Raw genomic sequence first — 15,587 nt, forward strand, 5'->3', positions numbered from 1 at the left:
GATTGTCGCTTGTTTCTGACAGACGGTATTGCCTGTGAAGGTGAAATCTAGAGGAGATTTGATTAACAGCCTTGGTTGTTCCACATACACCAACCAGAACCAAGTCATGATCTAACCAGAAGACATAGATGCTTGGCTTTCTAAAATGTTCCCTTTGGGTATCTAAGGAAAAGCAAACCTACAGTTTTATATTTATAATATATATTTTAATCTGTCATTGATTGTCTGGATATTCATTTAACTCATCACACAATATCTATGATCAAAAATGTCATTTTCCATTTTCATTCAGAAAGGATTTAGTTTTCACAGATCAACATCTTTACCTCAGTTGACAACCATTTCACAACACTTCATGATGATCACTCTCAATATCGTATCTATTATAATTTCTGTTTTGTGATGAAATGTCTGTCTGAATCTCATTTGATAGCACTTTGTCACTTTACATCAGTCTCAGTTTTCAGATATAACATGCTGTGACATTACTCATCATCAAATGTTATGTAAAAAAATGTAACGTGTAGGCCCATGCTTTGGCAGTATGCCCTCATGTTGGAGTTTGATCATTTTTATATATTATTTTGCAACCCTGAGCCGTGCTTGAAAACCCTTTAAGTAACAAACAAAGACGTTAAATGTGAACGGCCCTATATTGACCACTTTAAAAAACCACAATGCTTTTCCAGTAGAACTTCCTGTCTCTGTTTTGGGAGTTGACTGCACAAATGTTTGAACAGAATACAAACAACAGAACATGTATAACCATATACAAATGTTAAACAAATATGTGTAAGATTTAATTATATAAGTAAGATATAAAGAATGAAACCAGAAGAGTTGCTGGACTGAAGTGGTCTATTTTTCATGCAGCAAAGTAAGGCGCTATTTTAGATGCTATATAAACAGTGTGTTGTTTACCATGAATATTCACGTTTAATGGATTAGTGTAGTATGTACATGTTAGAGGCTTTCAGGTTCAAAGTGTTATTTGCAATTGTGGTAGAAATTGACCAGAACCCAAACATGATTTTTATGCCAATGCATAACATGAGCTTTAAAATGAAAGGCTTTTTACTTAATGTTGCCAAGTGTCCCTATAAACAGTCACCAGAGATTCGACCCGGTGAAGAACTGACCCTCATTTACAAGAGAATGTCTGTGAGCTCAACTGTGGCAAAAACGTACAACCCTCAATTAACAAGCTTAGCTTGTGACAAAAGGACACACAATGAGTGCCTCGGAGCGTTCACATGTGGTACTACCATTTCACAGCATGCATTTAGCACACGGCCTCAGCTAATTAATAGCAAGGTTGGGCTGAGACTGACTACAGCTTACTGCTAAACTTCTTACCATATGCCTTTGTGTCAGTAAGAAAAAGTCTGAATCTATTATGTAGTTGGTCTTTATTCCTTTCTTCTGTAAAACAAAGCAATGAAGCAATTCTGGAAAGGGAATAATAAATTAGACGAAACAAAAGACACAATATCCATGGAATAAACTCTACTGTATAAGAATGTAAATGTGCTTCGGACTGAGTTAAAACTTAAACACATTATGATCATTTCTATTCTGTTCATTTGTGGTCGTAAATGAAAACTTTATGCTCTAAAAGTAAATCTAACTTTTTAACTTAAAATTTTAATTATTACTAAAACTAAATTACTTTTATTCATACTTCAAATTCACTTCTCAATGAAATGTTAAATGAGCTTGGCTTGCCTACTTAAAAAGCTTATGAAAATGAATGAAACAAACGAAAGCTTAAACTGAAATAAAACAATGCAATGCAGTCGAATATACATGTAACTGCTTTAAGAATGCAGTAGATCTAATGGATCCGCGTGTTTTCAACCTTCTGTTTTTGTTTCAACCTTTCAATTTTACTCCACAAAGAACAGCCTGCATTTTCCAATTTAATATATATCTGAGACTGTCAGATGTGTGCTGATAAAGTGTGACAGTCCCTGACTCAAACCTGACAGTGTGCCAAGCTCTGTATTTCTTTGTGAAAGATATTGCTGGGTTTTCTATGCATCAGCACAGCAGCCAGTACATCGACTGCTTCTGTACTTCTCCATCTTTGATTCTGTCTTCATTGTTTCTAAATCCTCAAAAGATACACAGCCTTTAGTATTAAAGTCAGTTAATGTATTTAAATACATTATAAGCAGATTGTAGTTATGCACTTTTACGTCAAGATCATTACGTCATTTCAGTCCTTCAAGGTCTCAAGTGGGTTTCAAAGTATTGTTGTTTATAAGTGACATGTTTCACAGGACAGATTTTATTTATTATCCATCTGCTTTGAAATTCTGACTGATATATTTTCTGCAAGTGCTCACGAGCTGCTGTTGGAGGTGACAGCATTAGTCACAGAGGCAAAGGTGACCTGGCTTTAAATGAACCTCTAAGAAAGATTTCCCCGGTGAGAGAGCGTGAAGAATTAGGATTTTCAATTGCAACGATGAGAAAGTCCCAACCAATGAAGAACCTTCTTTTTCGTGATGAATTACTTAATCACTTCATGCCTGGGAAACCTTAATGCTAATAATCATTTTATTCTCATTTCATTCATGGATATTAAGTTGACAGTCACCATTATTCACTATTATATTCATTAATCATATATATAATCTCCCAACAGTACAATTAAATGTCTCGCCTCTTTACTTGAATGTTCTGACATCGCCCGACACACTTGGTCGAATACAGCTGACTACCGTCTATTCATTCAAAAATATGGAGTTTTATACAGCAGAGGAGAACGATGGGTAAGCTTTGCCTTTTTTCTTTTACACGATTATGAGTGGACTCTGCTTATTACAGCAAAATACAGCCGACTACCATTAACCACCAAGAATGACTGTTAGTAAAAAAACATTCCTTTAAACATCCAGCAACGTTTTCGATGTAGAGTTGCAGACTGCAAGAATTATACACTGAATCCCCATGCAATGTCCTGCACATGTCGAGGTGATCCCAAGTGTATACATTATGTGTCCACCTTAATCTGCTCACCTTTCATGGCTTACAGGTACTATGAAATAAAAATGAGCCATTTGTACATCACTTACCTGCAGAAATATGAACGTTTAAAAGCCAAAGGGTTTTAGAGAGAGTTAAACTAACTGCTAAATGTATTCTTAGGTCCCTGCACTCATAATATTTTAAGATTATTACACTGCATTGGGAAACTGTATATTGTCAAGATACAAAGCACTGAAATTTAAAGAAGTTCAACTACCCTATAAGCTATAATATATGACAGAAAATGTCATTTTTATTATTTCATTTCAAGAGAAAAGATTATATGGAAAAGCGAAATGATGCTCTCAAAAAAGCGGCATTAAATAGCATTAGAAAGACTCAACACTAACAACAACAATAAATCCTAAAAACATGGCACGGTTAACATAATTTCTCCCAAACATCTAGTGTGTACCTCAGTCTACTTGATTTTACTTTCTAGTAGCTTCTAAGAGTTCTGTGCACAGGTAAAACCATGTTTCCAAAATCTCTGACTAAATGGTAAAATGCAGCAAGCTGGAAGCAACCGTCAATGTGAATTTTATTTGATCTTGAAGCAACTTTGTTCTCATCTTTTTGCAATCAACCTCTCCTGACACCCCTTTTCAGGTCATGCAACACACATGCAAGTGTACATTAGCATTATATTAAGTGGGGTGGCGTCAGCTTTTAACAGTAGTGGGACTTCAGGGCAGGAGAGTACCATGCAGGTGTTCTGTATTAAAGCTGACAGATGCTGTAATTAGCATTGCACTGCGCTCCAAAACCTTTTGCCCAGCTCAAATGTTATCATGTTGCTCGCCTTTTTTGTAACGCGGAAGACAGAGAGCCCTGTTTCTGCAGCTTTCCTGTTGAATTCAAGTTGATTTGCTATTGCTGAAGCTGGGATCACATGGGGCCGACAGCTGTTTTGTTGTTTGGGAGTGGTCTGGAATCGACTGACTGCTCATCTGAAGGGATTCTGGCATTCATGAGCCTATACAGCATTCCAGTCATTCAACTTTTACTTTGTAACATGTCAGATGTGAGGTCTTACTGATATTGATCAATTTTGTTGATAGAATTTTTTTTATGTCAGCCTAAAACATACACAAAATGTGTGCACAACTTTATGTATACACACCGCTAGCCCATTAAGATTAGAACCTGAACATCTAAAATACAAAATGTTCTTCTTGCCTGTGTGTATACCCCGATATTTCTAACAGAGCAGTGCTGAAGTCTGAAACGGAGAGCATGGGTTGAATTTTAAAGTCTTTACTTCTTTTACCCTGCTGTAAAGAGAACTAAAAGTGCCACACACTCATTGTTACATAAGCCAGAGTTTTTTCAAACATTTGAGAAAATTTGGTGTGAACTATTCTGGAAAATTCTAAATCTCTGATTAAGTTTATAAATTCACAAAGGAAAGATTTAGCAGTTCCTATTGTATGTTTGTGCCAAATAAACAATTGTTGCATAAACATTCAGGGGCAGTTTCCCGGACAAGGATTAGTTTAAACCAGGGATTAGTTTAAACCCGGACTAGGCCTTAGTTCAATTTGGATATTTAACATTTTCAAAAACATAATTTACAAATTAACATTACTGGTCTACATCTTAAATAAAATGTGAAAAATAGTATGTGTATTATTGTGAATAAAAAATTAATCATAAAGATAGTTTTATGGCACTAATTCAGCACATGGTTAGTAGTTCTCTGTACGACCTAAGAAAATAAACTGAAGAAATCTGGAATTATTTTACTTCTTGAGACAAAACAATCACACTTATATATTTTAAGAAATGTCATTGCAAGTTGTTTTCAATCAAGAAACTTCTAACATTTAAGTTCTGGGACTAGGCTTAAACCCTGTCTGGGAAACCCCCCCTCAGTGTTTACATTGTAAAATATTATTATAAGTGTTATATAACAAAATAGTACAAAATACATTTCTCGCACATAAAAGCAGGCACAGAACCATACTAAAACTTACAAGTTGCTTTGATTGTGTTTGATATCACTTTGACATTCTGCATTTTACATAACTTAGTGCTGCAAAGAAAAGTGCTACTCTTTGTACAATACGTTACAGCTAATTATTTCTTTACACCTATATAGCATCTATGACTTACTGCACTCATTTCAGTGGCAGGAGTCTTTTAGATTAACACCCGTTTTTTGAGAATTTTAGAGGCATATTCACAGCAATAACTCAAGTAAACACTTCACAAAGAGGACGCTTCAGCCGACACAGACTTATTTGTGTTTCACTAGAGATCCCAGAAATCTGTCCATTAAGTGGGCGTGTGTACGTAAGGGCCATACGTACTGTCATTTTGAGCTTTTTGTGAAGTGAATCACTAAAGCGCCTCTAACAGGGAAATCTCCCAGTGTGATGCCCTGGGCCCAGTTTTTCAAAAGTAATCCACTAGGATTTTGGATAACGGATTGGATCAAATCTTGAAAATGTGTTTTTCAAAAGAAAAAACGGATCACATAATCGGATTAGATCACGTAATCCAATCTTGGTTTTGATCCGGATCAAACCTTTAGTTTGGGTTTTTCTGAACTTTTTTGTAGGATTTGGATCACTTTGATCCAAAATATCTGGATTAAACTGATCCCATCAGAAGGGTGGATTCAGTGTGGATTTCATGCCCAAAATGTAATGAAAACTTAAAAAATTTATCAAATAATACTATATTTGGATCATGCAGTATCTTACAAGATATCCTATTAATTCATAAGGTTTTAATTGTATTTGTTCATCCGTCAGGCTACAGTGATTAAACGTATTCAACCTTTCAGTATAGGCCTAAAGCAAAGTAGAAAGAGTTTGGCCTCATAAAATAATTATCCAAACCAAAAACAATACATTTTATTCTGTCACTAATTGATATATATATATATATTCATCACAATCGAAAATATTTTTGTTTTTAGAATATTTATTAGTGATGCTTGCAAGGATTACAGAATAACCAAAAAAATGCAAAGAATGGCAATCACTGATTTTTGAAATCCAATACAAAACCAAATCAGAAATAGTGTCTAACTATTGTGTCCCTTGTTGCACGTCCTGTTTGCTCGTTCTGGCAGAGGAACAACTGACTCTGACCAAACTGCAGCAAACCAAGGCCAGACTTGAGATACGCCTCCTAAAGGCTACTCTCAGACAAGCTGGTCTCTCCACATCAGATGAGGAAGTCTGAAATTATTGTGGAGTATTTGACATTAAGTCTTTTTTTTAATTTAATATATCTATACTTGATGCTTGTTATAAATATCCTCAATGTACAGTGTTTGTGTTGTAGGTCTCAGATGAACGGACTGTAGGAAGAGGATGGGGTGGGGTTTTTCTTGTTTTTAGTTTTTTTTTTAAATGTGTGTGTTTTCATTTTAAATAAAAATAAACTTATATTGACCCCACATTGGCTATTCCACTTGTTGCTCTTTACATATCTATAGTTCTACATTGTGATTTCCTATCCTCTTTGAGCACTGGTTATCCAGCACTGGTTATCCAGATTTGGTGATCCTGAAAAGTTCCTATCCGGATCAGATTGATCCAATTCGATGTTGCTTTAAAAAACTGGCTCCAAAAGTAAGATGGATTACGTGATCAAGGATCGCAAAAAAAGGATTACTAAATCCGGATCAATTTTATCCGGATTAAACCTTTTGAAAAACCGGGCCCTGATGTTTGTGAGTTTTCACTGTAATTGGATGGGCCAAATAAAATTCACCTACACCCTGGAGATAATGAGAAGAGCAAAACAAACATCGCATGTGAAGCTTCATGAGCAAGTCTTCTAGTTCTCCTAAAGAACAGTCAGAGAAGGTTCTGGAATTTGGAAAGCCGATGCTGTTTTAATGGATTCCTCGTGCTTTATAATTAAATCAAGAGTCAGAAACGTGAAACAAATGAATAATACAGATAGTTTTATGGCACTAGTTCAGCACATGGTTAGTAGCTCCCTGTACCGGCTGAGAAAATAAACTGAAGAAATCTGGAATTATTTTACTTTGTAATAAAATCACACTTTTACTTTTTCTATTTCATCTGCTGTCAAAAGTCAGCTCCATCCCCCCCCCTTTCAAAGCCAACGTTTCCCCTATAGGTTTACGGCTTTGGGGGGGCTGGTGCGATCTCTATATTTTCTTTAAGGCGAAGGTCCAGTAACAATACTTTTTTTAATAAATATATTTCATCAATTGAGCCCAGTCGAACGTGTTTGTAAAAAGTTAACATCTGTTATTTTATCGGGCCATTTTTTTTATATTCTGATAGCTACAGAATGTATGAAACATAGAAGGCCTGAGAAGATGTGTTGTATGCGCTGGTGCTAAGGCGAAGTCCTGATTCAGCACTCGACAAAATAGAAACTTAAACTGAGAATTTGAGGTCACGTGTATTGACCTCTCATCAATATGGGTGCCACTTTCTCCTCTCACATAGAGAAAAAAACACAATTAGAAAGAATGGATGGGATTCCAAATGAATGTCGATTGCGCCCTCATTGAATCACTGCTGCCACCTTAACCAGACGCCAAAAATGTGCTCGCCGTCCTCTCGGCCATCCGCTTTGATTGACTTGAGCTAAACATCTGCCTGAATCATTTTAGAAAGCTGTCTCGACACCCCAATAGGCCTTGAGTCAAGCAAGCCGACAGGCCTTCTAATCTTTTATTTTCTTTTTGACTAAATACAAAATATACTGAATCACAAAGGTGTAATCCTAATACATTTTTCATCAGCTCTTCTATTTACTGGAGTGGAAAATTAACAACCCTACAAAACCCCTTTCAAGTTGGAACAAAAATAACCTCATTTATATGCATTTCATACTAACACACTCATCACTGTATTTCAAATCCTCTTTTGTTTATAATTTTCCAGACTAAAGAATAAATGTCATTGACATTCCAAGGTTTGTTCTGTAATTCAACCTACAAAATATATGAATAACTTTGTCAAACTTTTTCTATTGACTTTTTATATATTTACTAAGGAACATACGGCGCCGTAGAAGGGACATTGGCGAAAGTAAAAATCAATACATTTAGCCTCTTTAATAAGCTCATTTTATTGACGATATAGATTACACGATTGCATGGGATGTTTTATTAAGGCCATTTCCGTGTAGTGTAAAGTTAAATTTAAAAAAAGTATTTAAATATTTAACGTGAAATTCAGGCGCACGAGAACGTCTTCAGATTTTATATTTTTGCCAATATCCCTTCCATTGCTCCGTAGGAACATACCCCAAAATATCAAATATCCAAGAATACTCATGAGAGAAATGTCATTATGAACCTCCAAGACGTCTTTTTATGAGTTTACTACGGTCTAATAATTTGCATAGAATTGATGAACTTCTTAACTATCCTCTAATATGAAAAATTAAACTGTATCAAACATATTCTATGCGATTAAGTATTCACTAAACAAATTTAAGTGAAGTTGTTTAAAGCACTATCACGCCCCTCTAAATGCTATTAATGTTGGTAAATTACAGAGGAAGGGATGGTAGTTATCTGTCAGGCATCCCACATGTATGAACAGAGTCGATTCAGTTCAGATAAATGGGGGTTGAGGTTGTATGGGCCAGTTACATTGTGTTTCTGCTGTAAATATAGGCAATACTCAATTGCGGCTGTTCAGGATAATTATAACTTCACTTCACACAACTTGGGGTGATTACGGTTGTCTCATCTTGAACTGTGAGTGGTATACTAACAAATGCAAAATTGAGAAAGGAACCCGTCAGCTGCAAACATTAATTGCAACGTTACTCCATACATTGCCAGTCGTTTAATCTGAGTGCTTCCACACCTTCACTAACATTAAAACGGTGAAAACGTTTGTGTACGACGAATGCTATTCCTTGCATCCTGATCTCAAGAAAACCACATTACTGAGGCACACTTTATTATCTGAAGTAAAACATATATATAAAACAAATATTAAATGTATTGCTGAGTCATGAGCTGTGTCTGAAGTGCACTATATCGGGTGTTTCGGCATTTTGTAGTGTTGTCCGAATTCTGAGTAAACTACTCGTTCCTACATTTGTTCACTACTTTTTACCCACAATGCCTTCTGATTTTGAGTGTACATCCGAAACCCATATTTCCCATGATACAACACGAATAAATCATCTGATTAGTATCAGCAGGAGGAGAGTGACCGTTAATGCCACTAATGTACTTTTATACACTTGTGTGTGTTCTTGTTTATAGTTATATGTCCACGACAGTACAGTCAGACGCAGGATATATTACGCCAGTATCCGAAATTGTTCACTCATTTTCATTCACTTCTTCCCCATATAGTGGACTATTAAGCATTTAAATAGTGCAGGAGTGAAGAAGTGAGCGAATTCAGACGCAGCTATGCACTATGGTTAAAGTCTTCAGAAAGTCACATGTTATCATTGGAACAAGGTGAAAATCTGACCATCTAAAAAGTCATTGGTGTTTTGGACTATTTGACATAGAAAATGTCTGAAGGTAGAATCATGTTTTCCAATGAGGCCATCTACAGTTTTGAGTCTTTAAAGAGCATCTTGAATAATGTAACTTTGTCTTCCAATTGAGGCATTTCCCCCGGAGGCTCAGGCTTTTGAAGATGAAAGCCATGTAAATGACAGAAGCCTTAAAACCAAGACAGTCGCATTTCTGCATGAGATTTAACGTGCAAACCGCTGCGTTTTCCACATTTTGTGTCCGTGTCTAATGTCTCTCGTCTTCTCGCCGATTGTGAAAGTCTCTCACAGAGGGATGGTTAGTAAACATCTTATCAGGTTTTGCCCGGAAAACGATCAGTGAAACCTGTGCCATGTTTTTCTCCCTGATAGGAGGTGGATTCATTTCAGACTCGTTTGTGCTTTGAAGCAGCACATATCCCTGGGATAAAGGAAATGTGAATCCATGCTATCTAACGTATGATGCAGAGCTGGGAACGCCCGCTCTATCTTTTGCCGAGGAGAAAAAAATCTGCCGACGTAAAATTAAGGACATGTTAAATAAAGTCATGGAATCCCTGCACCAATCATAATCGTCTACATAATCATTGTTTTAAAACAGGTAGCTTATTATGAGCTCACATCTAAAACTGGTAATTAAATCATTCAAGCAAATCTTCCCTAACAATTCAGCACAGCATGTGGGAATACAATTTCCCTGGGTGGCAAATAGCTTGGGGGCAGATAGCTTCGATGGCCTTGCATCTGTTTCACAGTTATAAGAAACACTTCCAGTCTTTTATCACTAAAGGAGGTGATCACAACACACATACTAAAGTGTCTGTTCCCAAATGTCAATGCTGTTGTCTTCTACGTTGAGCGAGTATTGTATTTCAAATACAATGACTTAGTGTAAATGTGTTTGTGCATTATCTTTCTCACCAGTATTCTGAGCCTTGAACCCGACGCCACCAGGACATCAAACTGAGGAAATCAGCACATAAATCAACCGAGGAGATGTAAACATATATTAAAACAAAGTTGGAAAACAACTCAGCCTGCAAATAAATGTCAATGAAATGTCAGCAAAAATGCTGTGATATGTAAATCCTCTATCAAAATATCAGAGATATAAGCCAATGCGTGATTAGAAAACAACATTAAAAATAGGGGGCCTTAGAAATAGAGTTCTGGGACAGATCTTGCATTGCAAGAACAAGGCAAAGAAATGAATATACACAGTATTGTTAAAGTTGATAAGCACTTTTTAATACTTTTTTTTGGTTAGATATTTGCAAAACCCAGTGACAAACATAGAAGTGATTAATGATTCATGGCAAAACAATTAAAGGATGTAATATGGATACAATGTTTCAGAAGGACAGCAGCTATCTGTGCCTACTATAGGCCTCAGCTTAACATATTTCCAATGTAAAGCATACATGTAGCAAGACAACATAAACAAATGTTTCTGTACATGCACGCTTTTTTGGCCCAAACGTAACTTCCGGTACACATGCGCAAAGAATAGAGGGCAATTCAAGCGTTATGGTTGTGACATTTTGAATTCTGGATGTGACATATAAATGCTCAGAGAATGTATTTGTTACCAATATACTGAACCATTTGTTTAACTTTGACAAAACCCTTGTTGATAAGAGACTAAACATATCAAAAAGAAAGATATCATTATAGTTACTTTATTTAAATTTCTATGTGCCCATTTATGAAGAATATGGACTGTTATGGATGTGACAATCCTGAAAAGTGATGTGACATTTACCTGACCTAAAAATAAAACAAATGCTTTGAATTCTTGAAGAGGGACATCACATGGGTATTTGAACTTTGAATTTCTGATAACAAGCTAAATAAATAACAAGTAAATTACATTAGCTAGCAAGTTAAAAGTATGTCTTGCCAGTAATATTATTTGGTCACCAGTAGAAGAACCGTTACTTGGCTGAACTTAAATGCGAAAATATTACACAACCCATTCAACAAACTGTTTATTTAATAAAATGAAAATACAATAAAATTCAACAAATAGTTTAATACAATTATTATAGATGGTTTAATGGACGCACGAGCCTGGCCGAAAGTTAACTTCCGGGAGGAGTGTTGATCGGTCATGCTAGTGGCTAATCATATAACTATTTATATATTTTATATTCATATTGTATTGTATAATAATTGTATTGAATAGAAATATGTTGAATTTTACTGGATATTCATTTTATTAAATAAACAATTTGTTGAATGTGTCATGTAATTTTAAAACTGAAGTTTAGCCAAGTAACGGTTATTCAACTGGAAACCCAAAATAACATACTTTTAACTTGCTAGCTAATGTAATTTTCTTGCTTGTTATCAAAAATAATCTGCAGGCACTCTATTCTATGCAAATGTTACCATGCGTTTGTTTATGTTGTTGCTTTAAAACCGTTGATACAATAACATATTTTGTAATATAAATTAAATATGCCCCATTCAGATCGATTCACAGACCGGAAGTTAACCTCAAGCCATGCGCATGCATCTGATGAAATCATCTATAGCAGAAATCAATGCAAACACGGACTGACTGCAGTCCTCCCTTCTAAACCCCAACCAAAGGCATATCTAATGCTGTTTGACATTAATTCAATGTTTAATTAATCCGTTGACAGGATATCCCACTCCCCTATATACCTCGCCCCCGTTTGCTTTAGGTTACATATTCAGCCATGTGCATTTATCATGCTGAAATGATATCGTGACTCATAGTTCTAATGTCACATATTAAACACCCTCCCGTTTCTGGCCCTGTAAATGTATGAGAAATCAATCTTAAAAGAGCAACTGGCAGAATATTTTATGAATACCTTAACTAAATGGTATATATTATTTGAGGTCTGCGAGAGCAGGTGGTTAAAATTCTATTCTGCATCTTCAGCTCTTTTTGAATTGACGGACTGAGCCAATCTTTAATAGCTGCACTTCTTCTTCAGTCACATTATAAGTTGAAAAGAAAGGTGGAGGCTGTAATAGCCCTGAGCGCTCTGTTAACCACAGCACTGCAGAGAAGACTGGAAATTTCCTGAATCATCATTTACAAACATTTGCCACACACAAAAGATGACTTTGGGAAATTTCATTAGGAGAACTGTAGGAGAGCGTGCCATGTAGACAAATAACTGTTAATTCAACAACTGAATTATCAAGTTACATACTAATTAAAAGGTAAGATAGAGCTCTTGACAATTTGATGTTTTTCTTTGTTTTTAAAGTTTGGAGCATATGGTTTGGGCTAGAATGCTCTTTGTTATACTCTTAATGTGTTTTATACACTATTACCATGGGTGTAGAATGCAGAGCCCTGCATTATTTTGCCGAACCCTATTGCTGAGTTTAACCCATTAAAACTCGACGTGACTGCGAGTGAAAAGAAAAGACATTTCAGTTCACATTTCCAAACATTCCTTTTGCCATTATTTGTAATAGTCAAATAAGTGTGATAACAGCGGGTGCTCCACACGGAGCTCTGGTCCCACCATCACCGAGTGTGCCTATTATTACGTGAAGAAAGAGAAAAGAGACAGAGACTAAGACATACTAAATCCAGAAGAACTGTGGCGACGTCTCCAAGATGTTGATAAAGTGATATTTTCTACTGACACAAACTGGCATCAAAACCATTTTGGGGAGGGAAAATACCAACATGCCTAAAGATGTTTGCACTGTACGCTATAATTTTTAACCAGTGTGTTCTGTGAGAATCAAACCCATGACCTTAGCATCCCTAACACAATGCTCGACCGATTGAGCTCCTGCAACATTACAGCTACAGGGTCTTACTTTCCAAACAGTAAAGTACTGCATACAAAAGCAGGACCTTGGCTCAGTGAAATGGAATCGATGGACTGAATCTTTAACGCCATCCAGAGTTTCTCTCTTTGATGTGTACCCTCTCGATCTCTGAATCCTCTCAGGAAGATGTGGAGCACCCTCTCTCTCTGTCAGACTGCTTTCCCTGCTGCGTACAGATAAGACCACCCAAACAAAACATCAGAATGTGTGGGTGTTAGAGTTTTCGACAATAACCTTTATATTTAAAGATCTAACATCTATTTTTAGACTTTGAAAAAAATTATCCTCATAATAATTTTAGCTCTTGGTCAACAGCATGGTTGAGTGAAGCTTGTTTTAGTCCATAGGATTTGATCTCTTATTTAGCTTGATGAGATTATCTGATTCTTCTTTAGAAGGGACTGTAGGGATCAATGCCATGATTGACATGTCCACAAGAACCATACTCCTGGTCCTGCTGGTTACGTTAAACCCCATGCAAGCCTCCAAATCAGGCATATGTAAGCGAGGGGTCCCTGGTACCCTCTATAACGAGAAGACCAGATAAAATAATGAGAAGACTTCGTGCCAGAGGTGCTTCAGAGACCCAATCGGGCAATTCAAATCATTGCCGGAGAGATGACAAATGAGGTCTTAACCTCTGCTGCAACAATTGGACCCCTGAGTTCTTTGAATATCAGCGCAAAGACATAAGGAGAAATGTGTGGGCCACAACTCAATTAAATATCTGTGGTGGATTCTTCATAGTTCTTCGTGCCTGTGGCTCTAAATGTTGTTTGAGGCACAGAGGTTGGAAGGCTTGTGTGAATGCAAAGAGAGCCAGAATCACATGCGAGCATGATTTATTACTTTAATGGAAACGAAGTGAACACTCCGATGAGCGATTTCAGTTCAACGAAAACTATTTACGCGATGTTGTAAATGTTAACAGTCATGTTAATAAAGATCTGACTCTTGAAATACAACAGAGCTCATACACAGAACCATTCAAATATGTGCTTTAATTTAGTCGTTCGAAGCTAGTACAGTTATTTACAACAGTTATGACCGTAGCCTACAGGTAATTTGTGTCTATATATTTTAACTATCTGGAGATAAACCTTGAAATGCACAATTTCCTTACAATTGACTAAACAACAAGTGCTAACACCCAAACACATTAGCCTCAGGGCCCCACATTTCAATTAGCATTAGCAAATTAGCATGTATGAGAAATTGAAACAGAAGTTACTTTGCTATTACTTTTAAAAGGTATGAATGAATGTCAGGTGGCTTTCATTTAGTGATTAGTATTAAGAGTATTCAACTTTAACTGCTTTAAAATTCTCTACGTTTTTAGACTGACGCATGAAATAACAAAAGCAGTAGCATCTCCTTTACTGTTTTATATGGTCAGTGAAAGGACCTTTGAAAACAACAAGAGAAACAACTTTGAGCTTTCTGTCCCTTCACACTGTGTGCATTTAAGCCAAGTTTTGTCAGTTATTAACCGATATAAGCAAAATAGCTTTTTTTGACTAAAGGGTAAGCAAATGTGTACCTAAATACCTAAAACCATTTTTTATGACCACTATTATGCACATACACATCAAAGACCAGTGTGAAATAATGATACCTAATGCACCCCAAACTAGAAAACGATATGTTATACGATAGGCCTATGTAGGCTACATCACTTGCTCGCTGATGGTGTTGATTCATGAAACAAATTATGCAAATCATTTTATGACACAAACATGTCCAAAGAAAGTGATAAACACGCTCTGCACGTCGCATTTTCTATGTTGTGGAAGATGCAATAGATCTGGCATATTATGACAGTATAGCATCAGTCCACAGAATATCAGGGTCTTTGAAATAACGCCAGCTTTCGTCAACACCACGCATCTGGCTACATGCCCAGTTATAGAGCACTTTTTTATTACTTGGTCATTGTTTCATAAACTACTGTTAGAAAATATACCAAGAACGCTGTTTACCACCTGCTGTCTGTGGGCGGCAGTAGCGCAGTTTTAATTGCAGAAGACAAATAACGCTAACTTTAGGTTATACTCTAATAAGCCACAGAAAGGGGACATACATCTTTATTTCAAATGGTTTAGGTTTCAATCCCCAAGGAACGAACACACTGACAAAAAGAGCATTTTACTGCAATTTAGTTACAGGTTAAAGTGATAGTTCACCCACAAATAAAAATTCTGTCATCATTTCATTTCAAACCTGAGACTTTCTTCTGCAGAACACAAAAGAAGATA

This window comes from Barbatula barbatula (genome assembly GCF_947034865.1).
Source record: "Barbatula barbatula genome assembly, chromosome: 5".
NCBI classification, from domain to species: domain Eukaryota; kingdom Metazoa; phylum Chordata; class Actinopteri; order Cypriniformes; family Nemacheilidae; genus Barbatula; species Barbatula barbatula.